Source organism: Lepisosteus platostomus, unplaced genomic scaffold (assembly GCF_059453375.1).
Source record: "Lepisosteus platostomus isolate fLepPlt1 unplaced genomic scaffold, fLepPlt1.hap1 Scaffold_59_H1, whole genome shotgun sequence".
NCBI lineage: Eukaryota > Metazoa > Chordata > Actinopteri > Semionotiformes > Lepisosteidae > Lepisosteus > Lepisosteus platostomus.
Window position 1 is genome coordinate 36,204 of NW_028291675.1, and position 22,806 is coordinate 59,009.

Here is a 22,806-nt window from a genome sequence, read left to right on the forward strand (position 1 = left end):
GTTGTCCCACATAAAAAACATAGCCATTGCAGGCGCCCAGCCGGATTGTAGAGGGCAGGTGCCTTAAGCCTCCATTTACATTGTCCGGTAGCAAGCGAACCTCGAATTTCCTTGCTCCTGTTTTTATACCGTCAACATCTCTAACCTCAGTTCCATGGTGGACTGTGCAGTACTGCTTAAGCCAGGTGTGAATGTCCTCCGTCTTTGCCATTTCCGAGAACATAACAACATGCACCGTTTTCCTCTCTCTCTGTGTCAGAGGCTGCAAGTTGATCTTCTCAAGGGCAGGAACTTTCCCTCTTTTTGCCTCAAACACATCCACACATTGTTCAAACAGAGAATAGGTAGCAAAAACAACCTCAAATGCTTTCTGACCTGGGAGAGCGAAGATGAAATCCAAGTGCCGAGGTTCAAAGCCAAGTTCCTTCTGTAACACTTTTCTGCCTAACTGCATACGATCCATGAAGAGGTCATCCAAAAGCTCAAAACGTACAGCATTCTTGCGGGATCCAAAGGTTGCCATCTCAAACTGCAAAACAAACACTGCTTCCAGAAAACAAGAAAACAATCCAACTACACCAACTACAGGCTGATCAAGGTATCTCCCCTGCCAGGTAAGCCGAGAGCCGCAGGCGATGAGCCCGGAGCTGAACGGGCCCCACTGGCTCGTTTGTAAGGCCAGGTGCATTGCCAACCACGACCGGCAGGGCAGAGGGCTTGAAGGCGGCCTGGGCTCCTGCAGCTGTCCAGCCACGCACTCTGGTTTCTCTTCATCTCGTACAAATCTTTTGCCTTTTACTAAAGATTTCCATAGAGAGGAGCATGAATGAGTTCCATACAATTTTTGTGCTTCCCTGCCTTCGGGTGGGGCGCAGCTGGGCTGGTCAAAGAGAGAAAACAAAACCGCTCACAATCGCTCTTACAATGCAGTAAGTAGCACAGGCTACTTAGGGAGTAGGCTGATGTGTTTAAAAACAACCAGCGCCAGGCAGGAGTCAAACCTCCAAACTCCTAATCCATAGTCAGACACATTATCCATTGCACCACTGACCCTGGTGTGACATTGCAGGACTGTAACCCAGTGAGCTTAGCACTGCAACTAGTAAAATATTACCCCCGGTCCATTCTTTTCCAAAAGTGAGAAACACCTGTTTTCTACATTTTGTCTGTTTTAAAATCATATCTCTTTAAACCAAACCAAGAGTTTGTCTTTTGCACTGATATTCTGATTCATTTCGATTTCAAAGAAAAAAAAACATTACCTTCCAAAGCATCATAAAATTGTCCCTTCCTCCAGACTCTACTTCTCTCTTGTAGTAGTACAGCAGACCTTTCCAGGTGAGCAGATCACAGAGTCCGAAATGAGCTTCCTCCATCAAGCAAAGTACCTGAACATGACTCTGTCATCATAAAAGCGCCCCTTTAATAAAGAAATTAAATCCGAAATCAAGAGGGCAGTTGCCTACTGAAGTTCAAGAAGTCATAAATTTTAACCTAGCAACACATTAAAGGCTGCATCTATACAAGTACGATTCTAGAAATGCTCACCAGATTACGTTTTAAGAAAGAACTGCGCCTCAGGTTCCGCCGAGATCTTAACTCGGATGGCAGGATTCAGAGTCTGGAGTGTGGAATGATGGCGCACGGAGGGTCCACATACTGTGGATCCCTCAGTGATCTTCCGCGTGTTCAAACCGCCAGCGTGTGACTCCCCTGTCCCCGTGACCTCATTGCTCTGCTCTCGCCTCTGTGCAGCTGTGCCCGACTCATGGTAAAGTGGAAAAAAATATGCCCTCAACGTGAGATTTACACTGGAGTGAGGATAGTTGTTACCTTCTTATCGTTGAAATGGATGTATGTGATATGGCGACTAGGTTCTTCTCCATTAGCAGGCTTAAGGTTAAAGAAAAAAACATTGCTGACTTCTTTTTTTTTTGCCAGCTGCGAGCGCTGATTAGCGAGGTTAGTATTTCATATTTTGCAAGTTGCATCCATTTTAAGAAAAACAAGTCGTTCAAGACAGGAAATGAATACTTGCATTTAATTAAGTCTAGACGTATGTGGTTGTCCATAATGACCAGTTCTGTTCGAGAACACAGAACAAAAAAAGGCACCACTGGGATTCAGACCCAGGATCTCTTGTTTACTAAACAGGCGCTTTAACCAACTAAGCCACGGCGCCCTGGGAGTGCTGTCTTTTTGCAGCCACTTGGACACACCACTCAGACACATCTGCATTCGGTGTGTGCTCCGCCTGCTCGCTGAGCAAGTTGCCACCTTTACATACAATAGCAACATCGACACCAAGAGAAAGGATGACAAATGGCTTTTATCTGGAACTTTTCATGTCCAAGGAGCTCAATGTGCTTTCTGTGTACAACAGGGCCACTGAACTCCACACTGGCCACTGAACCACAGTAGTGGCTTGCTGGCTTGACATCTCCCAAGGAAAATGTTGAAATCGCATGTGGAACAGGAAAATGACCCTCGAGTATGAGGGAAAAAAAAGAAAAAGATCAACTGGAGTGCGCCAACCCATGTCAGGACAGCCCAGTTTTGTTGACGAGGTGGCCGAGTGGTTAAGGCGATGGACTGCTAATCTATTGTGCGCTGCACACATGGGGTCGAGTCCCATCCTTGTCGCTCTCCTTGTCTGACACTTGTGCCCGTTCGGTGTTGGCCCTCCTGTTCTTTGCTCCGGTACTAGAGCCGTACATTTTCTAGTGGTGGCTGAACATGGTATAGTAGGCTAACGTCGGTATCGAGCAGTGACAGTAACAGTATTTACATGCCCGTGCTGCCAAGTGGCTCTGGGTTGATACCGCGTTTTCACTTACTTGCAACGCAAACGGAGAAAGCGATTTTTGACAGTCTCTCGAGAGACTGCACTAGGTGTTTAGGGATAGACTTTGTCAGTTCCCCCTGGGATGATGGCCTCTCAAATAGTTTGTGATTCCTCTAGACGTTTATACAGTAGAAGCCTGCTTCGTGGCTTAAATCCAAGCTAATGTAACGAGTTAGAGGTCTGATGCAGAACTGCGAATTCAATGAACGGGAACAGTACAGTACATTGCACTGTATGTGTGAGGAAAGCTGCCCCCTTCTGTCCTTGTCGACCGAACAGAGGACTGTAAAGGATACCGCCAAGAAACTTTAGGATGCTGGTTGGAATACAGCTCCAAAGAAGCCCCTTTGGGTGTTATGTCATCAAAAAGTAAGAACAGCGACTCTCCCTTTGATCAAATGTGCAACAGAGCTGTTTTCCGTGGAGCAGGTTTCAGACCCGTAGACCTGTTTTATTTGTAGGGCAGGGCGCATTCCCAAATGCGAATCTCCTGTTTTAGAAATGCTTTGGGCGGCGTGAAGTGAAAATAAGAAATGGACTCCAGATGCACATGGAAGCAATCAAGTGTTTCATCCGAGCTGTTTCAAAGACTGCTCAAGAGCTTTCCTTTCACAGAGGCACAACGATTAATGATGGGGGTGCACCCTTCAATGCGCCTTACGACTCTAGGGAGTGATTGAGACGATTCGTAGCGTGTGCTAATTTCCCTCTATTCCCCGTGTTGCAGTAGTAGGATGACGTAAATTCCTGCTTCGACACGTAATGGCATTATAATCAAGTGCAAGAGCTGAGGGCTTTAGTTTTGTTTCGTTTTCCATGGCGTTTGTAAGCACGCAAATCAAAGGCAATTCCTGTGTCTAACAGGAATGTAAATGCTTTTGAAAGTGCAGTGTGGTGCAGCTTGTAAAATCCTTATCCACATTTGTGGTTTGTTGCTGTTTTTTTTGTCTGCCAAAACTGCATTTTGACATCCGGACGGGGAGACTTTATCATTTGAACGTGAAGCCAGCCTTAAACCCTCTGAGGCGTGTCTGTCTGCCGGCACGTATTTTGTCAAAGGTATTTATTTTTTTTTAACGGAGAGCGACTTTGAAAAGGTTTCCGCAGCCACGTCGCACTCCGTGTTAGATTAAAGGAGGAATGCGGCGATGGCGAACTCGCTGTAGTTGTGGCCGAGTGGTTAAGGCGATGGACTCGAAATCCGTTGGGGACTCCCCGCGCAGGTTTGAATCCTGCCGACTATGGCGTCTGCCGCACGTCTCCTTATGCCTGCGCGGCAAAGGCGAAGTGCCGCTTCTCCTTTCCTGGTACTATAAAAACGCTAAATCGCTTGGCCCCGCTGCCATGGAAATGAGTTCTTCAGATAACCACACATCTTGCGTTCGCACCTCTGGTGTTGTACTTATGCCTTTGAAAACCTAATGAATAAAACTGAAAGAACCGACACAATATATAGGTGCTCGTAAAGCACGCAGTAAAGAACTGTTAACAGCAAGGGTTTCAGTGGGTTAACTGAGGAGAAGGCGTGATCGCTAATTGTTGACTTTTTATTTGGTGTTAGAAACACTCTTACTGTGCATGACGTGCAACAAATGTAGCCACAGAAATTGCATCACGCTTTCATGTATGCTATTGCAGACACCAACGTTGCCTAGATAGAAAACCGAAATAGCCGTGGGTTTGCTTGCTGGTCTGAAGGATCTCTCTTCGAATCTCTATCATTTGTCAATGGAAGTAAAAGGCGCTGCAATCTCATACGTTCAGAATTAAACCCGCAGCTGTTGTTCGACTTTATTTCTTGACTAATTACAACTGAGTGTCGCATGAGCAGTTACATAAACTTGTCTGGTATATTTGAACACAAATGCCGTTCTTCAATTAAAACTAACAGTACATTGTCAGGGACATTCAGTTCTATACAAACAAGAGACAGACAAGAGAATATTTCTACCTTTCATGTGGACTACGTGTTGACTTAATGATCGGAATAATTGAAAAGTTCGGGTTCACAGCCGATGCAGTGCGTGCTAATTAGAACAACAGCAACGCTGAGCTCTCAGCACCGTACTGAGCCCAGGTGATTTTCTAAAGCTGTCAGGTGCAGTTCATTTACATGAAGGAAATCTCTTACTGAGTACGATTACAATGCAGTAAGTAGCACAGACTACTTAGGGGAGTAGCCCGATGCGTTTAAAAACGACCCGAGCCAGGCAGGAGTCAAACTTACAATCTCCTGATTCGTAGTCAAACGCGTTATCTATTGCGTTTGTGTGACATTACAGGACTGCAACCCGGTGAGCTCAGCACTGCAACTAGTAAACTATTACCCCCGGTCCATTCTTTTCCAAAAGTGAGAAACACCTGTTTTCTACATTTTGTCTGTTTTAAAACCATATCTCTTTAAACCAAACCAAGAGTTTGTCTTTTGCACTGATATTCTGATTCATTTCGATTTCAAAGAAAAAAAAACCTACCTTCCAAAGCATCATAAAATTGTCCCTTCTTCCAGACTCTACTTCTCTCTTTTAGTAGTACAGCAGACCTTTCCAGGTGAGCAGATCACAGAGTCCGAAATGAGCTTCCTCCATCAAGCAAAGTACCTGAACATGACTCTGTCTTCATAAAAGCGCCCCTGTAATAAAGAAATTGAATCCGAAATCAAGAGGGCAGTTACCTACTGAAATACAAGAAGTCATCAATTTTAACCTAGCAACACATTAAAGGCTGCATCTATACAAGTACGATTCTAGAAATGCTCACCAGATTACGTTTTAAGAAGGAACTGCGCCTCAGGTTCCGCCGAGATCTTAACTCGGATGGCAGGATTCAGAGTCCAGAGTGCGGACTGATGGCGCACGGAGGGTCCATATACTGTGGATCCCTCAGTGATCTTCCGCGTATTCAAACCGCCAGCATGTGACTCCCCTGTCCCCGTGACCTCATTGCTCTGCTCTCTCCTCTGTGCAGCCGAGCCCGATTCACGGTAAAGTGAAAAAAAAGATGCCCTCAACGTGAGATTTACTCTGGAGCAAGGATAGATGTTACCTTTTTATCATTGAACAGGATGTATGTGATGTGGTGACTAGGTTCAATTTTGTATCCTCTTTAAAAGATTAAGGACTGGGGTGAGCGTGATTTACCACCCTTTCGGCTAAGAACCCGACGTGCGCACCGTTTAAGCTGCATAGACTCGGTCGTTTAACTCTTCTCCATTAGCAGGGTTAAGGTTAAAGTAAAAAAACATTGCTGACTTCTTTTTTTTTTGCCAGCCGCTAGCACTGATTAGCAAGGTTTGTATTTCATGTTTTGCAAGTTGCATCCATTTTAAGAAAAACAAGTCGCGTTAAAGACAGGAAATGAATACTTGCATTTAATTAAGTCTAGCTGTAGGCGGTTGTCCATAATGACCAGTTCTGTTCGAGAACACAGAACAAAAAAGGCACCGCTGGGATTCGGACCCAGGATCTCCTGTTTACTAGACAGGCGCTTTAACCAACTAAGCCACGGCGCCCTGGGAGTGCTGTCGTTTTGCAGCCACTTGGACACACCACTCAGACACATCTGCATTCGGTGTGTGCTCCGCCTGTTGCCACCTTTACATACAATAGCAACATCGACACCAAGAGAAAGGATGACAAATGGCTTTTATCTGGAACTTTTCATGTCCAAGGAGCTCAATGTGCATTCTGTGTACAACAGGGCCACTGAACTCCACAATGGCCACTGAACCAGTGGCTTGCTGGCTTGACATCTCCCAAGGAAAATGTTGAAATCGCATGTGGAACAGGAAAATGACCCTCGAGTACACACATCCACAACCACACATCTTACGTTCGCGCCTCTGGTGCTCTACTTATGCCTTTGAAAACCTAATGAATAAAGCTGAAAGAACTGACACATTATGTAGGTGCTCTTAAAGCACGCAGTAAAGAACTGTTAACAGCAAGGGTTTCAGTGGGTTAACTGAGGAGAAGGCGTGATCGCTAATTGTTGACTTTTTATTTGGTGTTAGAAACACTCTTACTGTGCATGACGTGCAACAAATGTAGCCACAGAAATTGCATCACGCTTTCATGTATGCTATTGCAGACACCAACGTTGCCTAGATAGAAAACCGAAATAGCCGTGGGTTTTCTTGCTGGTCTGAAGGATCTCTCTTCGAATCGCTATCATTTGTCAATGGAAGTAAAAGGCGCTGCACAGAGAGGACCACTGTCATGAGGCCGGTTAGCTCAGTTGGTTTGAGCATGGTGCTAATAACGCCAAAGTCGCGGGTTCGAGCCCCTTACTGGCCAGGTCCTTTTCTCCTCTCTTACCAAAGCTGTTAGGTTCCTTTCCGTGGTGAGATGGGTTGTCATGCAATGCTGCCACATAGTGCCGACAGGCAATTAATAGACAAAAATGAAGAGAGTTAAAGCAGCTGGAGAGTTTCTCTTACAACTTTTGAGCTGACACAGTTTTGGAAAATGTTTCCTTCACGCTGCACTGTACCATATAGGCAGCCAAGAGTCTCCAAAACAAAACAGAATTGACAGTCATATAATGTCCATTAACCCCGGTTTTAAACGCAGCATCATGTCTGCCATCATAAGAATATGAGTCCAATATTTTAGAATATAGTCAGAATGACTTCTAACCTTACCTGTGGTCTCTTTAATCCCTATTGCTCAATGCATGGTGTACGTACTGCATACATGTGTCTTGATAATGAGGAATGGGCCCCTGAGACAGTCATTTGCCTGTTTCACAAATGATCGTATTTTACTAGAGATTCTGTTTGGGATTCAGATGTGCATTCGGACAGCAATCCCTTTCAAGAAATGATACGTTCTGGATGAGGTCAAAGGTGCTGGAACACTGTATTTAGGATGTGTTTGCAGTGATTGTGTGTCTCCTGCTTCAACGCAGTGATATATAGATGTGCTCCTGTAATTTATTGGTACAAGCCCAGGGCAGTAAGCAGTCTGAGGATTTATTTCCAGACGGCATAGAACAGTGAAGCAGTGAAGTAGTGCAACACACTGGATCATTATATTATTAGATTCTATTCTACTTAAATTATTACATTATACACAACTTGAGTTCATTTTAAAAATTAAAAGGTAATAAAAGGAATGCATTTTCATGAGAAAGATAATACCGATATGCATGTGATAATCTTCCTTATATCATGTCGTGCATCATTTGGACACTTTGTGGGCTTGAAATACAAAGAAAATCATGTTCTATGGTACAAGACAAATACAAAACTTAAGCTTTTATTTTAATTAGATTTGTTTATTAAGCATAAGCAATCATTTATTACATTAATATATGTGAAAATGACATTTTAGCACCATAATATTACATACAGGTCTCTAGCTTCAACACAGTGATATATATATATATGCTCAGTGATTAATTGGTACATGCCCAGGTCAATAATCAGAATGAGGATTTATTTCCAGACGGGCTACAGGTAGTGTTGTGAAATACTTCAACACACTGGATCACAGATTTAGACCCCCTGCACTCTTACTCCTTAAAAACCAAAGAAATGAAGATATGTAGCAATCACATTGTAACAGGGGTGACAGTGACTTAATGCTTATACTAGTGGACTTCTGGTACCTTTAGGGTACGGTGTTCCCTGAAGGGCTCTCAAACCCCGCATTTCAGATGCCTAGCTGTATCGCTGATGTGTTGCACCTCAGAATCACTTTTAAACCTTACCTCTGGTATCTTTAATCCCTATTGTTCAACGCATGGTGAAAGTATTGCATAAATGTGTCTGAAAATGAGCAATGGGCATCTGAGAGACTCATTTGCCTGTTTCACAAATGATCATATTTGACTAGAGATTCTGTTTGGTATTCAGTTGTGCATTCTGACAGCAATCTCTTTCAAAAAATGATTTTACCTTATCGCGGCTTTGCCCTTCTTGCCTCTTTGGACAATATCTCCATCTTGTGGTCGTTGTTGGTAATGTCTAGACAATATCTCCATCTTGTGGTCGTTGTTGGTAATGTTTTCTTATGCTCTTTTTTTATTTCAATTCTCTATTAGTTGATTCTAGAATCTCTACAATAGAGTTGAAAACATCAGTTTTATAGCAGACAATATGACATTATTTATAGTCTAATTAGATATGTATTACCCTGTTTTTAACATAATAACAAATTAAAATTGATTAAAACTAAGTTTGGAACACCAGGGAACATAAAAAATGATTTTTAGGAAAACCATGAGGTTCTCTGTGTCCGATGCCTGCAAGGGGAGAAAGCTAGAATCCTTTGATTTTTCAAAATTTGAAAATAAACATTATATAACAACAGCTTTCATTCCTAGGAGTGAAAAACAACCATTTTTGAAGACATATTAGTTTCTAAAATACTACAATAAAGTTAAAAACATCCATTTTATATTACATTATTTTTTGTGAAATAATTAAATTGGCTTATTTCTCTCGCATTAAATTGGCTACAAATGCAAGAATTCAACCAGATATTCTTGTAAAATGTATACTGTTGCATTGCAGTTAGTTAATGTAGTTAGTCCATAATCAGCAATCTAAACTTTATTGTTAAGCTTTAATGATTGATGTTGTACCAGTAACCTTTAGAAATACTATAGTACTTCACAAATGCTTTGTGTGTTTGGAAATCTTTTGAGTAAAAGCCTTATAAAAATAGGTTTAGTTTTTACAGGACATCACAAAGAAATAGGATGGTATAATTCTTATAATTGCTTAGTGATTGTATTTGGAAGATTATGCACTAAACAGACTTCAGGGATGCCAGTGGATCATTGTGCTATTTGGAATTATTCCAAAAATCAAGTGACCTCTTTGCTGTAGTATTTTTAGTATTATTTATTTAGTATTAATAAAGAATAGATTTATTAAAGTCATGCGATGTGCAAGCGGGATATGTAAAATAATTGAAAATAAAGTTTTTTATTATTGTTATAGAGAAACATGATCAGATTTTCCCTGGTTCAGAAAAAAGACGATTAAAATCTGTAATCTTTCCACTTGTATGTCATCAGACATTAACGAGTACAAACCCCCTCTCTGCCGGAGTGTTGGCTGTGACGAATTAAACCAATTTCACAGGTATTTTCAAAGTAGGAAGTACAGTGTTAACTAGTAGATGGCCTCCTCAATGAAATCGCTTCAACATGCTAATGCGTTGGTGTAACAGTCCCGGCGTGGCAAGCTTCCAATGTCAACTCGACTCGATTGGAAGACAATGAACGTATTTTAGCCCTAAATGAATTAATAGCAAACATGGTTTACATAAAAGACATTTTTCCAAGAAAGTGTATAATAATACGATCTATAGTTGAAATCCGAGCCTAAATATAAAGAAAAAAGCATTTTCAGAGAGCAATCACGCTGTGTTTATGTAGAAAAAGCGATTAGGTTTATGAGCAATCTAATTACCTATTTGCTTAAAACGCTATATAAAATAAAGTTTATTTAAAGATGAATGATAAGTGTCGCAGTTTAAATAATTTTCGTAGTAGGGCTTGGACAGATTCCAAGTGCATTTTTGCAATTTACGTTGCATTGTCCAATGTGATGTTGTAATACAGTTTAGAATACAGTAAGTCTAAACTGTATCAGCTTTATTTATGGGTTGCAATTTAGAAAAAGTCAAAAACCGCACTCAAAATGCAATTTAGAGCTTTCTGGCAAGAGGAGACACCCAAATTATAATGTAACATGCCACTGTTTGTGCATGAACAAAGTTATACTGCAATTTTCCTTAGATACGCGATTAAAAAAAATAATTTTTTTGAATCCCCGGCCGAACACATTCCATAAGAATCAGCGCTTTTATACAGTATATCGCCTTTAAACACATATATTTAAACACGCGTTTACGATTTAAATCAAAACGCGATTCAAATCAATATAAATGTTTATTTTGTAACGCATAGGTGACTATTCATTGTTATTAAAAAGACGTAAATTCGATCATGTTGTGATATTTAGAAATATAAATTTGTTTTGATGCGAGTGAGGTTTTATTTAATCTCTGACCAAGGGAAATGTTTCATTTTTTCAAAGAAATGTTTGTTAAAAATTAAAGTCATAGTTCCATGAGATTCAACCACAGACCATGTGACATAGGAGTCAGGAACCTAACCCACAGCACCACCAGCGCAGACACATACTGAGGGCTGAAAAAGCACTACAGAAACATTATCGACTATAAAATAATGTAATTAGGCACAGAAGAAGTTTACAGCACAGTACAATAATAAATGCTGACCATGACTTTAGAAGCATAAATTACCTTACACTCAATTTAAACACAAGCTGTCTTTAGCCCTCTAAGCTGGTTCATACAGAAATGTAGAGAACCAGGCTCAGAACACACAGCTTCATTAGCGAATACATATGCAGAACAACTAGAGAAGATGTTTTGCAGAGGATGGATTTTTAGAAACATCCCATCAGTGACATCACTGAAGTCAACTCCTAGGTAACTGTCGTGTGGATAGTTTCACAAGAATCAGACAAAGGTTTAAGCATCGCTTATTTTAGATAAAACTGCAAAAAAACAACAACAACCCATAATGTACTTCTTTGCGGCTCTGTTTGCCCAAATCATATATTCACAACGTGTATATATTAAGTAACCAAAAACCGCAATATGGAAACAGAACCTGTGTAATTGTTGACAGATGATGTACTCGTAAGATTTTTACAAGACGAACTACAACATTTAAAAAATGACTTGTATGTACTTGATATCTCTAATCAATCCACTGCACTGCATTAAAACAAAACGAAAACTAAAACGCCCTGGGCATACCGTTTCGCGCTTCCTATCAGTTGCTCAAAAGCAATTTGACCGTATGAAATGCATAATATAAACCTAGAAACATATACGTTAGGAGTATTTACGTAGAATCGGTGTCAAGACATACCTCTCAAATACTGTAAATCAAGTTAAAAATATCTCAAGACCGATTCTGGTCATAATGAAACCATGTTTCGTGTATGTTTTCTTTAAAGTACCGAGACCAGCCATATACTGTATGTTTATGTTCCAAAATTAATATCGTTTATGGCCTTCACACGCGTTGCAGTATGCTCCTATTCTTTTTATGCTCAGGCACTAAGATTTCCCTTCAGTGGTAAAATTCCATATAAATATTCAATACTTAAACGGGCACAGTTAAGACATTAAATATACATATACATATACAAACTGTATACAGTACAGTTTGCATACGGTAATATGTTTATGTTCCTAAATCAACCTCTTTTATGAGCATGTGAAAGGCATGGTGAATCGATTCTCAAAAATTACTGTACTTTGCATGATTGGAAAAAAATGCGTGATTGCGAAATGCTGTGGTGTTACTTTTACAAAGACGGTCAATGAAAAAAATAATGTGGACCAGGGCAATACTTTGAGTTTACAGCTTGTCCAAGGTCATTTCTTATTAATACTATTAGTAATATCTTCATTAAAGACTTTGATGGCTACAGCTCAAACATGAGAAGTTGAGCTTTATTAGCTCCACCTTGCGGAAATTCCGGATACTATTATTTTGCTAGCGGTATTTACCGGTAACTCGCGGTATTTACCGGTAACTTGTGGTAGACTGCGTACAGCGTACGCCCGCGCATTTTGAATGGCTGCACCTGTAGCAATCATATTGTAGCAGACACTCATTTGCCTGTTTCACAAATGATCATATTTTACTAGAGATTCTGTTTGGGATACGGATGTGCATTCTGACAGCAATCTCTTACAAAAAATGATTTTACCTTATCGCGGCTTTGCCCTTCTTGCCTCTTTGGACAATATCTCCATCTTGTGGTCGTTGTTGGTAATGTCTAGACAATATCTCCATCTTGTGGTCGTTGTTGGTAATGTCTTCTTATAGATAGATACTTTATTGATCCCGTGAGGGAAATTGCAGTGCAACAGCAGCTTAACACACAACACAGCCACAGTGTAACGAATTATATAATAATAGTACAATACTGTATATATACTGTATATATATATGAAACAGAAATAGAAACAGAAACAGGAATCACTTACTCACCTGGAGAATCTCTGAAGGAATATCTAGCATTTATCAATGGAAATAAAAGCTGCTTAAATACAGTGCATGTTCAAACTCAAACCCTCAGCTGCTGTTCTTGTTTTTTTGGGACAAATTGCAACTGAGCATCGCATGAGCCGTTACGTACCCTTATCTGTTTGGCAATTTCAAGGGAGGAGTTAGGTCAGAATGGGTAGGCTGAAAAACAACAAGTAAAGATTTATTCCAAGATGAAACGTTGTGGCGGTTTTCTTATCTTTTCAGCATGGACTAAACTTTTACGTGTTCCTTATATGCTATATATGTATATATTAGCACCAATGTCGTTCTTAAAAACTAACATGAAATATACAAAGATGAGACAGACAATATATTGTAATAATTCTATATTAACGTGGCCTACATATTGACGCAATGATCGAACTAACTGACGTGTTCTGATTCAGATCCCCTGCAGTTCATGCCAATTAGAACAATAGCAATGCTGAGTCCTCCCCACCCTACTGAGCACAAATTCAGCTGCTCTCCAGTTCTGTTCTGCATGTTTTTTCATTGCAATTGAGCTCGGAGCTGGAGATGATCTCCATACAGTTCTGTGTTAACTAGCCCGCACTTGCGTGCTAATTTACGGGTTGTGGTAGATGCTTTTCTAATTTTCACAGCAAGAAACTTGTGTTTCCTACTATTTTTATCAGGTTTAAAATATCATCTCCTTAAAACAGAAAAAGTGTTGGTGTGTTGTGCTGAAATTCTGATTGATTTTGAATTCAAAGAAAAAAGGTTTTCTTCCAAAACACCGTGAAATTGTCACATCTTGCAGACAATAGGTGTATTCCATGTTGAAAAGAGAAGAAAGAAAACCATGGAGCCTTTTACAGGTGTGAGGCTTCTTCAGCTGTGAGAAGACCTCACGGCCGAAACGCTGTGTTTCCGTTCTTCTCTTTTCAGCATGCAATAAACCTATTGCTTGTTCCTTTGCAGCCGAGGCATGCTGACGTAGCTACCCAGCTGAACATCTTGCAGACTCTACAGTACTTTTCTCCTGTAGAAGTAAAGCAGGGCTTGCTGGGTGAGCTTTTGCTCCGGTAAATTAGGTCACGTGTCATGTTAAATCACTTCTTCTAAACACAACATTTGCTGGTGCTAGCTTTCCCCATTGAAAAAAAAAGAGACATTTCCCTTACAGTACATGACATATCGTTTTTATTCTATCAATAAGTATAGAAATTAAACAAAAGAAAAAATGGTGTCGCCAAAGAATGGGAGGTGTCAAGGGCATTGAGCTCCTTGGACATGAAAAGTGCCCGATAAATGCCATTTCTCATCATTTCTCTTGGCGTCAGTTCTGCTATTAAATGGGACGGAGGCAACGGGCTCAGAGAGCAGGTTAAGTGCACACCGAACGCAGATGTGTCCAAGTGTCTGTAAAAGAGCGGTGCTCCGCTGGCGCTGTTCCCTAGTGGCTTAAAGTGCCCGCCTAGTAAGCAGGCGATCCTGGGTCTGAATACCAGCGGTGCCTCTCTCCGTGTCTTGTTGTGCCGAATGTATCATTTCAGACAAACATGTACAGCTTGGTTCAGTTTAATGCAAGAATTCATTTCCTTTCTGGAATAACTTGTTTTTGAAGAAATCCATACAGCTTGTGAAAGATGAAATCCATTTCTTGGTTGCCAGTGGAAAAAGATTGCCGGCTGCAAGAAGCGCAAGTGATTGTTTTCTTTGACCATAAACCTGCAAATGTAGGGAGCACAAGCGGCCGTCAGTCTCTGTGGCGCAATCGGTTAGCTGTTAACCGAAAGGTTGGTGGTTCAAGCCCACCCAGGGACTCATGTCTCCGTTTTTCCAATGTAAACATCATCACCGCTAAAGAAGATGGCGCAGAAGGCTCCACAGTCGAAACGTTGTGCTTCTTTTCTTCTCTTTTCAGCATGGAGTAAACCTTTGCTTGATCCTTTGCAGCCTAAGCATGCTGACGCAGCTACCTTTCTCTTAACGCGCCTCAATCATTATTCACCAAAACGATCAGCAGAATAAGTCGCCTTTGTGGTGATGTCACTCCTCTGCTTCACAAATGTCCTTAGTGACGGACCATTTCTTTCTGCCATTTTTCCGGAGCGGTTATTGATTGCTCCATCATTTCCCTCTTACTTTCCATCACTAGATTGAAAAAAAAAAAACAGAAACAGGCTGACAGGACGACAATCAAATTGCAAAAACTCATCAAAGCACTCGATAGAGTATTTGAATCCACAAGTAGCTACGAGCAACTTTGTCCTGGCTTGCATGATCACATATGCAAATGGTGAGGCTCCAGTTCGACACCCAGTTCGACACCACTTTACAGTATATGACAAAAGCATGGCAGACTGTGCTGGACCGGCAGATAACTTCCGCTTATTTTTACCATATTAAACATTGGAAATCCTCCCACTTGTATTTGTGACACTTGATTTTGGCTCCACCTAAAACACTCTTAAATCTTCAAACACTTTTCTCTTCTCCCGCAACACTCTTGTCTGTCGGCACTATGTGGCAGCGTTGCATGACAACCCCTCTCACCACGGAAAGGAACCTAACAGCTTTGTTAAGAGAGGAGAAAAGGAGCTAGCCAGTACGGGGTTCGAACCCGTGACCTTGGCGTTATTAGCACCACGCTCGAACCAACTGAGCTAACCGGCCTCACAGCAGTGCTCCTCTCTGTGCTGCAAAAAATCGAACTCAGGGAATTTCTTTTGTCCTCCTTTGAATAGAAAGCCGTGTAATTCAGTGTACGGGCTTTCTCGTGCAGTTTCATGGTTCTTGTAACCCAAATCCTACACTGGCCTGAAGTGCCCCCCCATTTCACAGCATTTTTCAGCTGATTTAAAATGTACCTAAAGGAGAAGCATTATTGAAGACCATCAATTACCAAGAGCTTTTGTCAAAGGTTTTGGTGGTCATTTTGAATGACCACAGAGCGCTGTGACCTCGGTTTTACATCTCATCCAAAAGACAGCGCCCTTTTACAACACAGCATCTCCGTCACTATACTGGGGCATTGGGACCCGCACAGACCTCAGGGCGAGCGCCCCACCGCCGGCACCATTAACACCGCTTCCAGCTGGAAGCTTTGTTTTCCCCTGTAGCTCACCCTCATCCGGGTACTGACCTGGCTCACACCTGCTTAGCTTCAGTGGGTTTTTTGCAAAAGCCACTGCATTGGCCGGGAATCGAACCCGAGCCTCCCGCGTGTCAGGCGAGAATTCTACCACTGAACCACCGATGCTCAGTGCCTGGGCCTTCAAAAAAGACGCTTTTTTGGTGCTCTGTGCAAAACGCGTCGACATCTGCTTCCAGCTGCAAAATGCCATTCGCGGACGCTGAAGAACTTATTTCCAAGGCAGCGGGTACAAGCGATTGGGCGTTTTAAAACCACCAGGAACAGCAAGGAGGCGCGCTTCTTTGCTTGCGCCGGAACACACCGACTGGAGGCGGATAACGTAGTCGGCAGGATTCGAACCTGCGCGGGGAGACCCCAAGGGATTTCTAGTCCATCGCCTTAACCACTCGGCCACGACTACAACAAGCCCCACTTCCGCTGCGTTCTTGCTACAATCTTACCTGGATCGCGAGGCGCCGGCGGAAGCCTACAGATGCAGCCATTCAAAATGGGTGAGGTATTTCGCGGCATACCGCGACACGCCCACCGGGGTATCACGCGGTTCACGTGTGTCACGTGACTAACTATCCGGCGTCGCCTTGTAAAACCGCCAGGGGGAGCTTAACCTCTCATGTACAGCATTTGAGCCTTTAATTTTGAACTGTGTATTACAGCATGTTAATCATCAGTCATTAAAATGTTGGTATATTTTATGAAAGCAAGATTGCTCAGTTGGACAAAAGTACACAACCTAACTTTATCAGAAATATTTATGCATCAAAGCCTTTACTGAAGATATTACTAATTGTATTAATAATGGATGACTTTGGACAAGCTGTATACTCAAAGTATAATTTCTTTAGCACATTTGTACAAGCACTTGGAATCTGTCCAAGCCATACTTTGTCAGGCATTTCGTTTTACTTCAACGGGCATAAAAACTTCCTTGCTTTTAACAGGGCGTTTCATAATTTCTAACTACGAAAATGATTTAAAATGCGACACCTATCATGAAAAGAAAAAAATACACACCAGTATTCCATTTCTCCCTAAACATTGTAAGCTTCGAAGTCTTTAACTAACGTGATACCGGAGTCAACAAGCATACTTTTAGAATTTGATTTAAAGGGAATATAATATGGAATCGCGTATCTCAAGAATTTAATAACGGTATGATTATATCCGTGTACTGCGGGAGGGCTGTTTCGCCTGCCTGCTTATGCGAGCTGTCTTGTAGCCTACTGGTCTAGTTGCGTGACTACCACCTGGCAGGTTGTGTGTTCGAATCCAGCTGGTGCTGGACCTTTCAGTTTTATTTATTTATTTTTTAATCGCGTAACATAAACATATTACCGTATGCAAACTGTACTGTATACAATATGTATATGTATATTTAATGTCTTAACTGTGCCCGTTTAAGTATTGAATATTCATATCTAATTTTACCACTGAAGGGAAATCTTAACATAAACATACAGTATATGGCTGGTCTCGGTACTTTAAAGAAAAAAATACACACCAGTATTCCATTTCTCCCTAAACATTGTAAGCTTCGAATGAAACCACTAAATAAAGACATAAATATAGAAATCTTAAGATTTGTTTTATTTAATGTTGGTAGCAGGATGAACTGTCAGAGTGTATATTTTGTCACAAAGTTGCTACAAGATGTTAACAGTGAAAAAGGTATTTAGAAATGAGTTATTTCAAGATGAAAAAGAAAACATACACGAAACATGGTTTCATTACGACCAGAATCGGTCTTGAGATATTTTTAACTTGATTTACAGTATTTGAGAGGTATGTCTTAACACCGATACTACAGTGCTTAAGTACTGCTCACGTATATGTTTCTAGGTTTATATTATGCATTTCATACGGTCAAATTACTTTTGAGCAACTAATAAGAAGCGCGAAACGGTATGCGTTTTAGTTTCGTTTTGTGCTGGAACCCGTGGATTGATTAGAGATATCAAGTACATACAAGTCATTTTTTAAATGTTGTAGTTCGTCTTGAAAAAATGTTACGAGTACATCATCTATCAACAATTACACAGGTTCTGTTTCCATATTGCGGATTTTGGTTAGGTACAGTATTATCAAATCCAGTGGCGCTGTGTGTTACTTTACTGATTCCCAATCTGTGATTGAAACCTGTAAAACCGGTTTAATTCGTCACAGCCAGCACTCTTCAGGTGTGAGGGTCTTCTGCTCAGAATGAAACGCTAAAATGTTTGTGTATATTCTAATGGTAGTGGGGGCAGGGTGTGTGGGAACAGGTTTGTTCTTCACACCTGAAACATTTTCTCTGAAAGGATTTTCTTAGCAGTTTAACCGATCTTGTTACAGCATGTTACAGTTTACTATTATTAACCATAATAATTTTAAGTGCTTAATGTAAAATCTTGTAAAAATATATTTTCATTGTTCAAATATACATTAAGTCTGACTATCATATAATAAGTTAAATACAAAACTAAAGAAAAAATAGGGTTAAATATAATTCAAAATATTTTGCTAACAATGTTAACTGTTTATGAATAATAAAATGTATTAACTAAGGAGTAGGATGGCACAGTTGTTAGCATGTTTTTTGTTTTGTTTCTTTTTCATAAATACAACAGTAGTACCTGATGTCTCAGCGCCTTTCAAAATTAAATTATGCATGCAAACCTGTGAACTAGAAAGATAACTAAGATATCCATCCATTTATAATGGTGGCAAAGTGGTTAGCATTGCTATCTTGGAGCACTGGGGTCCTAGATTCAATTCCTGCCATCCTGTGTGTGTGGGGTTTGCATGTTCTCTCTGGGTTACATGGTTTTTCTCCGTATGTGTGATATGACTCCCTCTCGCACTCCAAAACATACTGGTAAGTTAATTGGTTTATGGGAAAACTGGCCCTGGTGTGTGTGTGTTTGTGTCTGTCTGTCCTGTGATGGACTGGCGCTATGTCCAGGGTGTATTCTGCCTTGTGTCCGTTGCTTACTGGGATAGGCTCCAAATCCTCAGTACTGGATAAAGAGATTAGAAATAGATGGACTATACACAGTGTTAGAAACCCACTATGAAATGGCAGCATCTCACTGAGAATAAAATATTTTATAGTGCTGGCCTTTCCACCTCTCTTGCACATCAGTATCCATACCTAGTTATTTAAACAAATTACCTCTAATTATAAACATCTTAATATGCTGGCTCTGTGGATCCGCATCAGCTATGTTTGCCCATTCCTTCAATTCATGTGCATCCAACACAAAGTTCAATACTAGTAACTGCACAAAATCTAAAATACAATCCTCATTTCAGTATCTATGTAAACATATAGTCTGTTAACTTCATCATCTTCATCAAAAGTATGCCTAACCCCATTAGGAAGTGTTCTTGTTATCAGTGTATTCCTTAGCTTTCCCAAAATTATCTTCTTCTTACCAACATCTCTAGTCTTTTATCCTGCAATAACTCAGCCAACACTTAAATCCCCAAAAGCTGCTTGTGTTAATTTCTTTAAATCACAAATATCATGTGTAAATACTGGCCATTTAATACTCTGCATTGTGGGATAATAGTTTATTTTAAAGGGAACTAGAGAAACTAAGAACTAGAGAAATTAAGAAAGGCTTTTTTTTCCTAGAATTAATAAATGCACATCCTGTTCACTGGGGAAATTAAATCCACACTGAGCAATCTTCAATATGTTCAGAATATGACAGCGAGAATCCTATCAGGGATGCATTACACCTGTTTTCAAGTCCTTGCACTGGTTACCTATCAGGTTTCGAGTCAACTTCAAATTCCTCATCCTCATTCTGTACCTACAGTATATGGCTTATTATCTGTCTACTCCCCCACCTTTGTCTGTCTGACTCTGGTCTTCTAGCTGTCCTCAAGAACATCTACATTCTGTGGGTGACAGGGTCTTCTCCAGCTGCACCCCAGAGCTCTCAATTTGTATTCCCAGTGATATCAGTCACGTACCCTGAGTGCATTTAAATCTAACCTCAGAACCTTTCTTTTCAGAAGACTTAGTGTCTGTATCTGCTTCATTTTCTAATTTTGGTCGCACCTCTAACTGCTTGTCTTTCTTATATGTATTTACTTTGTAATCTGTGGTCCTTTTATCTGTTTTTACATCTACCATATTGCTTTGAGATGCCACCTTTAATGGTAATATATAAAATAAAGTTTTTTATTATTGTTATAGGGAAACATGATCAGATTTTCCCTGGTTCAGAAAAAAAGATCTAAAGTATACTAGTTTGTCACTCTTCTCATTCCCTTTGCTAAATGACTTTTCATACTAATCTGATCAATCTAACTGCCAGTTTTCTGTGCTTTCTCTATCCTGCTAGATTTGCAATTATTCTGAAAATTTTCATCTTGAAATAACTCATTTCTAAATACCCTTTTCACTGTTAACATCTTGCAGCAACCCTGCGACAAAATATACACTTAGCTCAACCTGACAGTTCATCCTGCTACCAACATTAAATAAAACAAATCTTAAGATTTCTATATTTATGTCTTTATTTAGTGGTTTCATTAGTGACAAAGGCTAAACTTTCTTGGAAAAATGTCTTTTATGTGTTGCGGAAAAAACTGACTTGCTTTAACAAAATATGTTTACAAGTCCTTTCACCTGGCAGTTTACCTAAATGCCCAACTATCTGAGAAGCCCTCCATGAAACCATAGTTGCTATTAATTCATTTAGGGCTCACTGACAGAATTGCTGTTTTTTATGCATGCTAATTTCTGATTCCTCACTCTGTTTCATGTTTATAGATAAGACTATTGATCGCGAAGGGAAATTGATGTACATGTGTACATGTTCTTTTGTAACATAGACCTTTTTGTGATTTTTTTGTATATCTAAGCAAGTGTTCCTGCATCCCTCTTCTGCACTATAGGCATGGCTTTTATTCTGTTTGCTCCATTTCTAAAACGTTTTGCTCATGTGCATTTTTGTATTTTTTTACACCTCTAGCACTTTAACGTCCTGAATTTTCATTTGCCTTAATTTGTAGAATGAATTTGAGTTTTAGCCTTAAAAATCTTAAGTTTTCACTATCTTTTGTTTCTTGTCCTACAACTGTTATTATTGATCACCATGACTTCATTCAGCCTTTCCTGAACGTCTATGACAGGCAGAGAGAGTGCTGTTTCTGGTGCGATCTTTTGCAGCTGACATTTCACTGTTTTAAACGAACAAGAAATTAGATTGCTCATAAATCACTTATTCTATATAAATACAGCGTAATTGCCCTCCGAAAATCCTCTTTTTCTTGTTCGTTTTAGAGACCTTGATCGAAACTGATTTTAGATGTCAGAAAGGATTTATTTTCTCTGTATTTCCTACATTGCTTTGTCGAGATTTTAACTTCATTTTTAGGCTCAGATTTCAACTATAAATCATACACTAATTAATAGCAGTAAATACTGATGTTTTGCTCCCTCTTACCACAAAAATATATATGTTTTGTAGCTGGGATGAACTTTATTTCGTACGCGTAGCTACTGCGATTTGGACACGAAGCGGTTAAAGATGGCGGCAAATCAGGCACCCAGAGGGGGGGGGGGGGGCGTCTTCTCGCCTCCATAACTAAAATACCAAATAGGAGTGGCTTAAGCGACATACACAGTCGTGTAACTGACAGTTTGAGGTAGCCTATCGTGTAAATTTCGCTTTGTTGCTGATAGGTTAAGCTTTCGAAACTCTGCCCCAAAGTCATGTGACTGATTTTTCGCCCTGTTTCGTTGGTTAAACGCAATGATCACAAGCACCACCATGGTAACTGGGATGTGTAGTTTTTAATTCAGTTTGAATTATAACTGTACGTACTGTCTTCATATTTGGCCAGGGCTTTAAAGAGAAGGCGCGCCAAAAAATTTCGGTGCCGTCGTCTCCGCTTTAAAGGTACCCCCGTGCTGGAAGAATTTGACCTCGGAACGTTTGCCCAGCGTACTTAAACTTAATATGGTCAGTAACGGTAAACAGTAACATGGTAAGAAGGAGCACGTACAAACGTTTTCGAAATAACCACATGTAAGACTCTGATCCTAAAAATGTTTAGGGAGAAAGTGGAATACTGGTGTGTATTTTTTCTTTAAACTACCAATACCAGCCATATACAGTCTGTAACGTAGGGATTTCTATATGTCTTTATTTAGTGTTTACATTAGCGACAAAGGCTAAACTTTTAGCTTCAGTAACGTGTACATATCTCCCCTTTTTATAAAACGACTTGGTTGAAAACTGTTCCAGAGCCACTGTTGTTTCATCAGTGAAAAGTACATCATGAAATGCCTCTCCCTGTTCAATCCACTGGAAAAAGAAAAGGAGCATAAAGCTTCTGATGGTCATAAACGATATTCATTTAGGAGCAGCATCAGAGGTATGTTTTTAACTGCACTGCATTGGAGAGAATACCATAGTATTTTTTTTACTCCCTGGCGGAAACTGGCTTCCAGAAGAATCAGTATGGCTCAGAGATTAAATAAAACTTCACAGACATTAACGAAGAGCATAACGCGTGTACTGTATACACTGCAAGTACAACCCAACTCTCTGCAGGAGTGCTGGCTGTGACGAATTGAACCGGTTTCACGGGTATTTTCAAAGTAGGAGGTGAGATTTCCAGCGAAAGACACCCCCCTCAAAAACCCAGTAAATACAGTACTTACTAGTTAAAGGCTAGGCTCCCGACTACGGCGAAAGGAACCCTTCTTTCATTAGAAGACAATGAACATATTTTAGCCCTGAATGAATTA

General features: G+C 40.4%; 6 non-coding genes across 6 annotated transcripts; 2 read left to right on the plus strand and 4 right to left on the minus strand.

Annotated features, from left to right (window-relative positions):
• Window positions 1-754: 754 nt before the first annotated feature.
• Window positions 755-871, plus strand: LOC148632726 (U5 spliceosomal RNA). Its single transcript, XR_015934223.1, has one exon. It is a non-coding gene; the product is annotated as a U5 spliceosomal RNA (small nuclear RNA).
• Window positions 872-4,007: 3,136 nt separating this feature from the next.
• trnas-cga (transfer RNA serine (anticodon CGA)) lies at window positions 4,008-4,089 on the plus strand. The gene has a single exon. It is a non-coding gene; the product is annotated as a tRNA-Ser (tRNA).
• Window positions 4,090-6,282: 2,193 nt separating this feature from the next.
• On the minus strand, window positions 6,283-6,356 carry trnat-agu (transfer RNA threonine (anticodon AGU)). The gene has a single exon. It is a non-coding gene; the product is annotated as a tRNA-Thr (tRNA).
• A 9,147-nt stretch (window positions 6,357-15,503) lies between these two features.
• On the minus strand, window positions 15,504-15,577 carry trnai-aau (transfer RNA isoleucine (anticodon AAU)). The gene has a single exon. It is a non-coding gene; the product is annotated as a tRNA-Ile (tRNA).
• Window positions 15,578-16,092: 515 nt separating this feature from the next.
• trnav-gac (transfer RNA valine (anticodon GAC)) lies at window positions 16,093-16,163 on the minus strand. The gene has a single exon. It is a non-coding gene; the product is annotated as a tRNA-Val (tRNA).
• Window positions 16,164-16,376: 213 nt separating this feature from the next.
• trnas-aga (transfer RNA serine (anticodon AGA)) lies at window positions 16,377-16,458 on the minus strand. The gene has a single exon. It is a non-coding gene; the product is annotated as a tRNA-Ser (tRNA).
• Window positions 16,459-22,806: the final 6,348 nt, after the last annotated feature.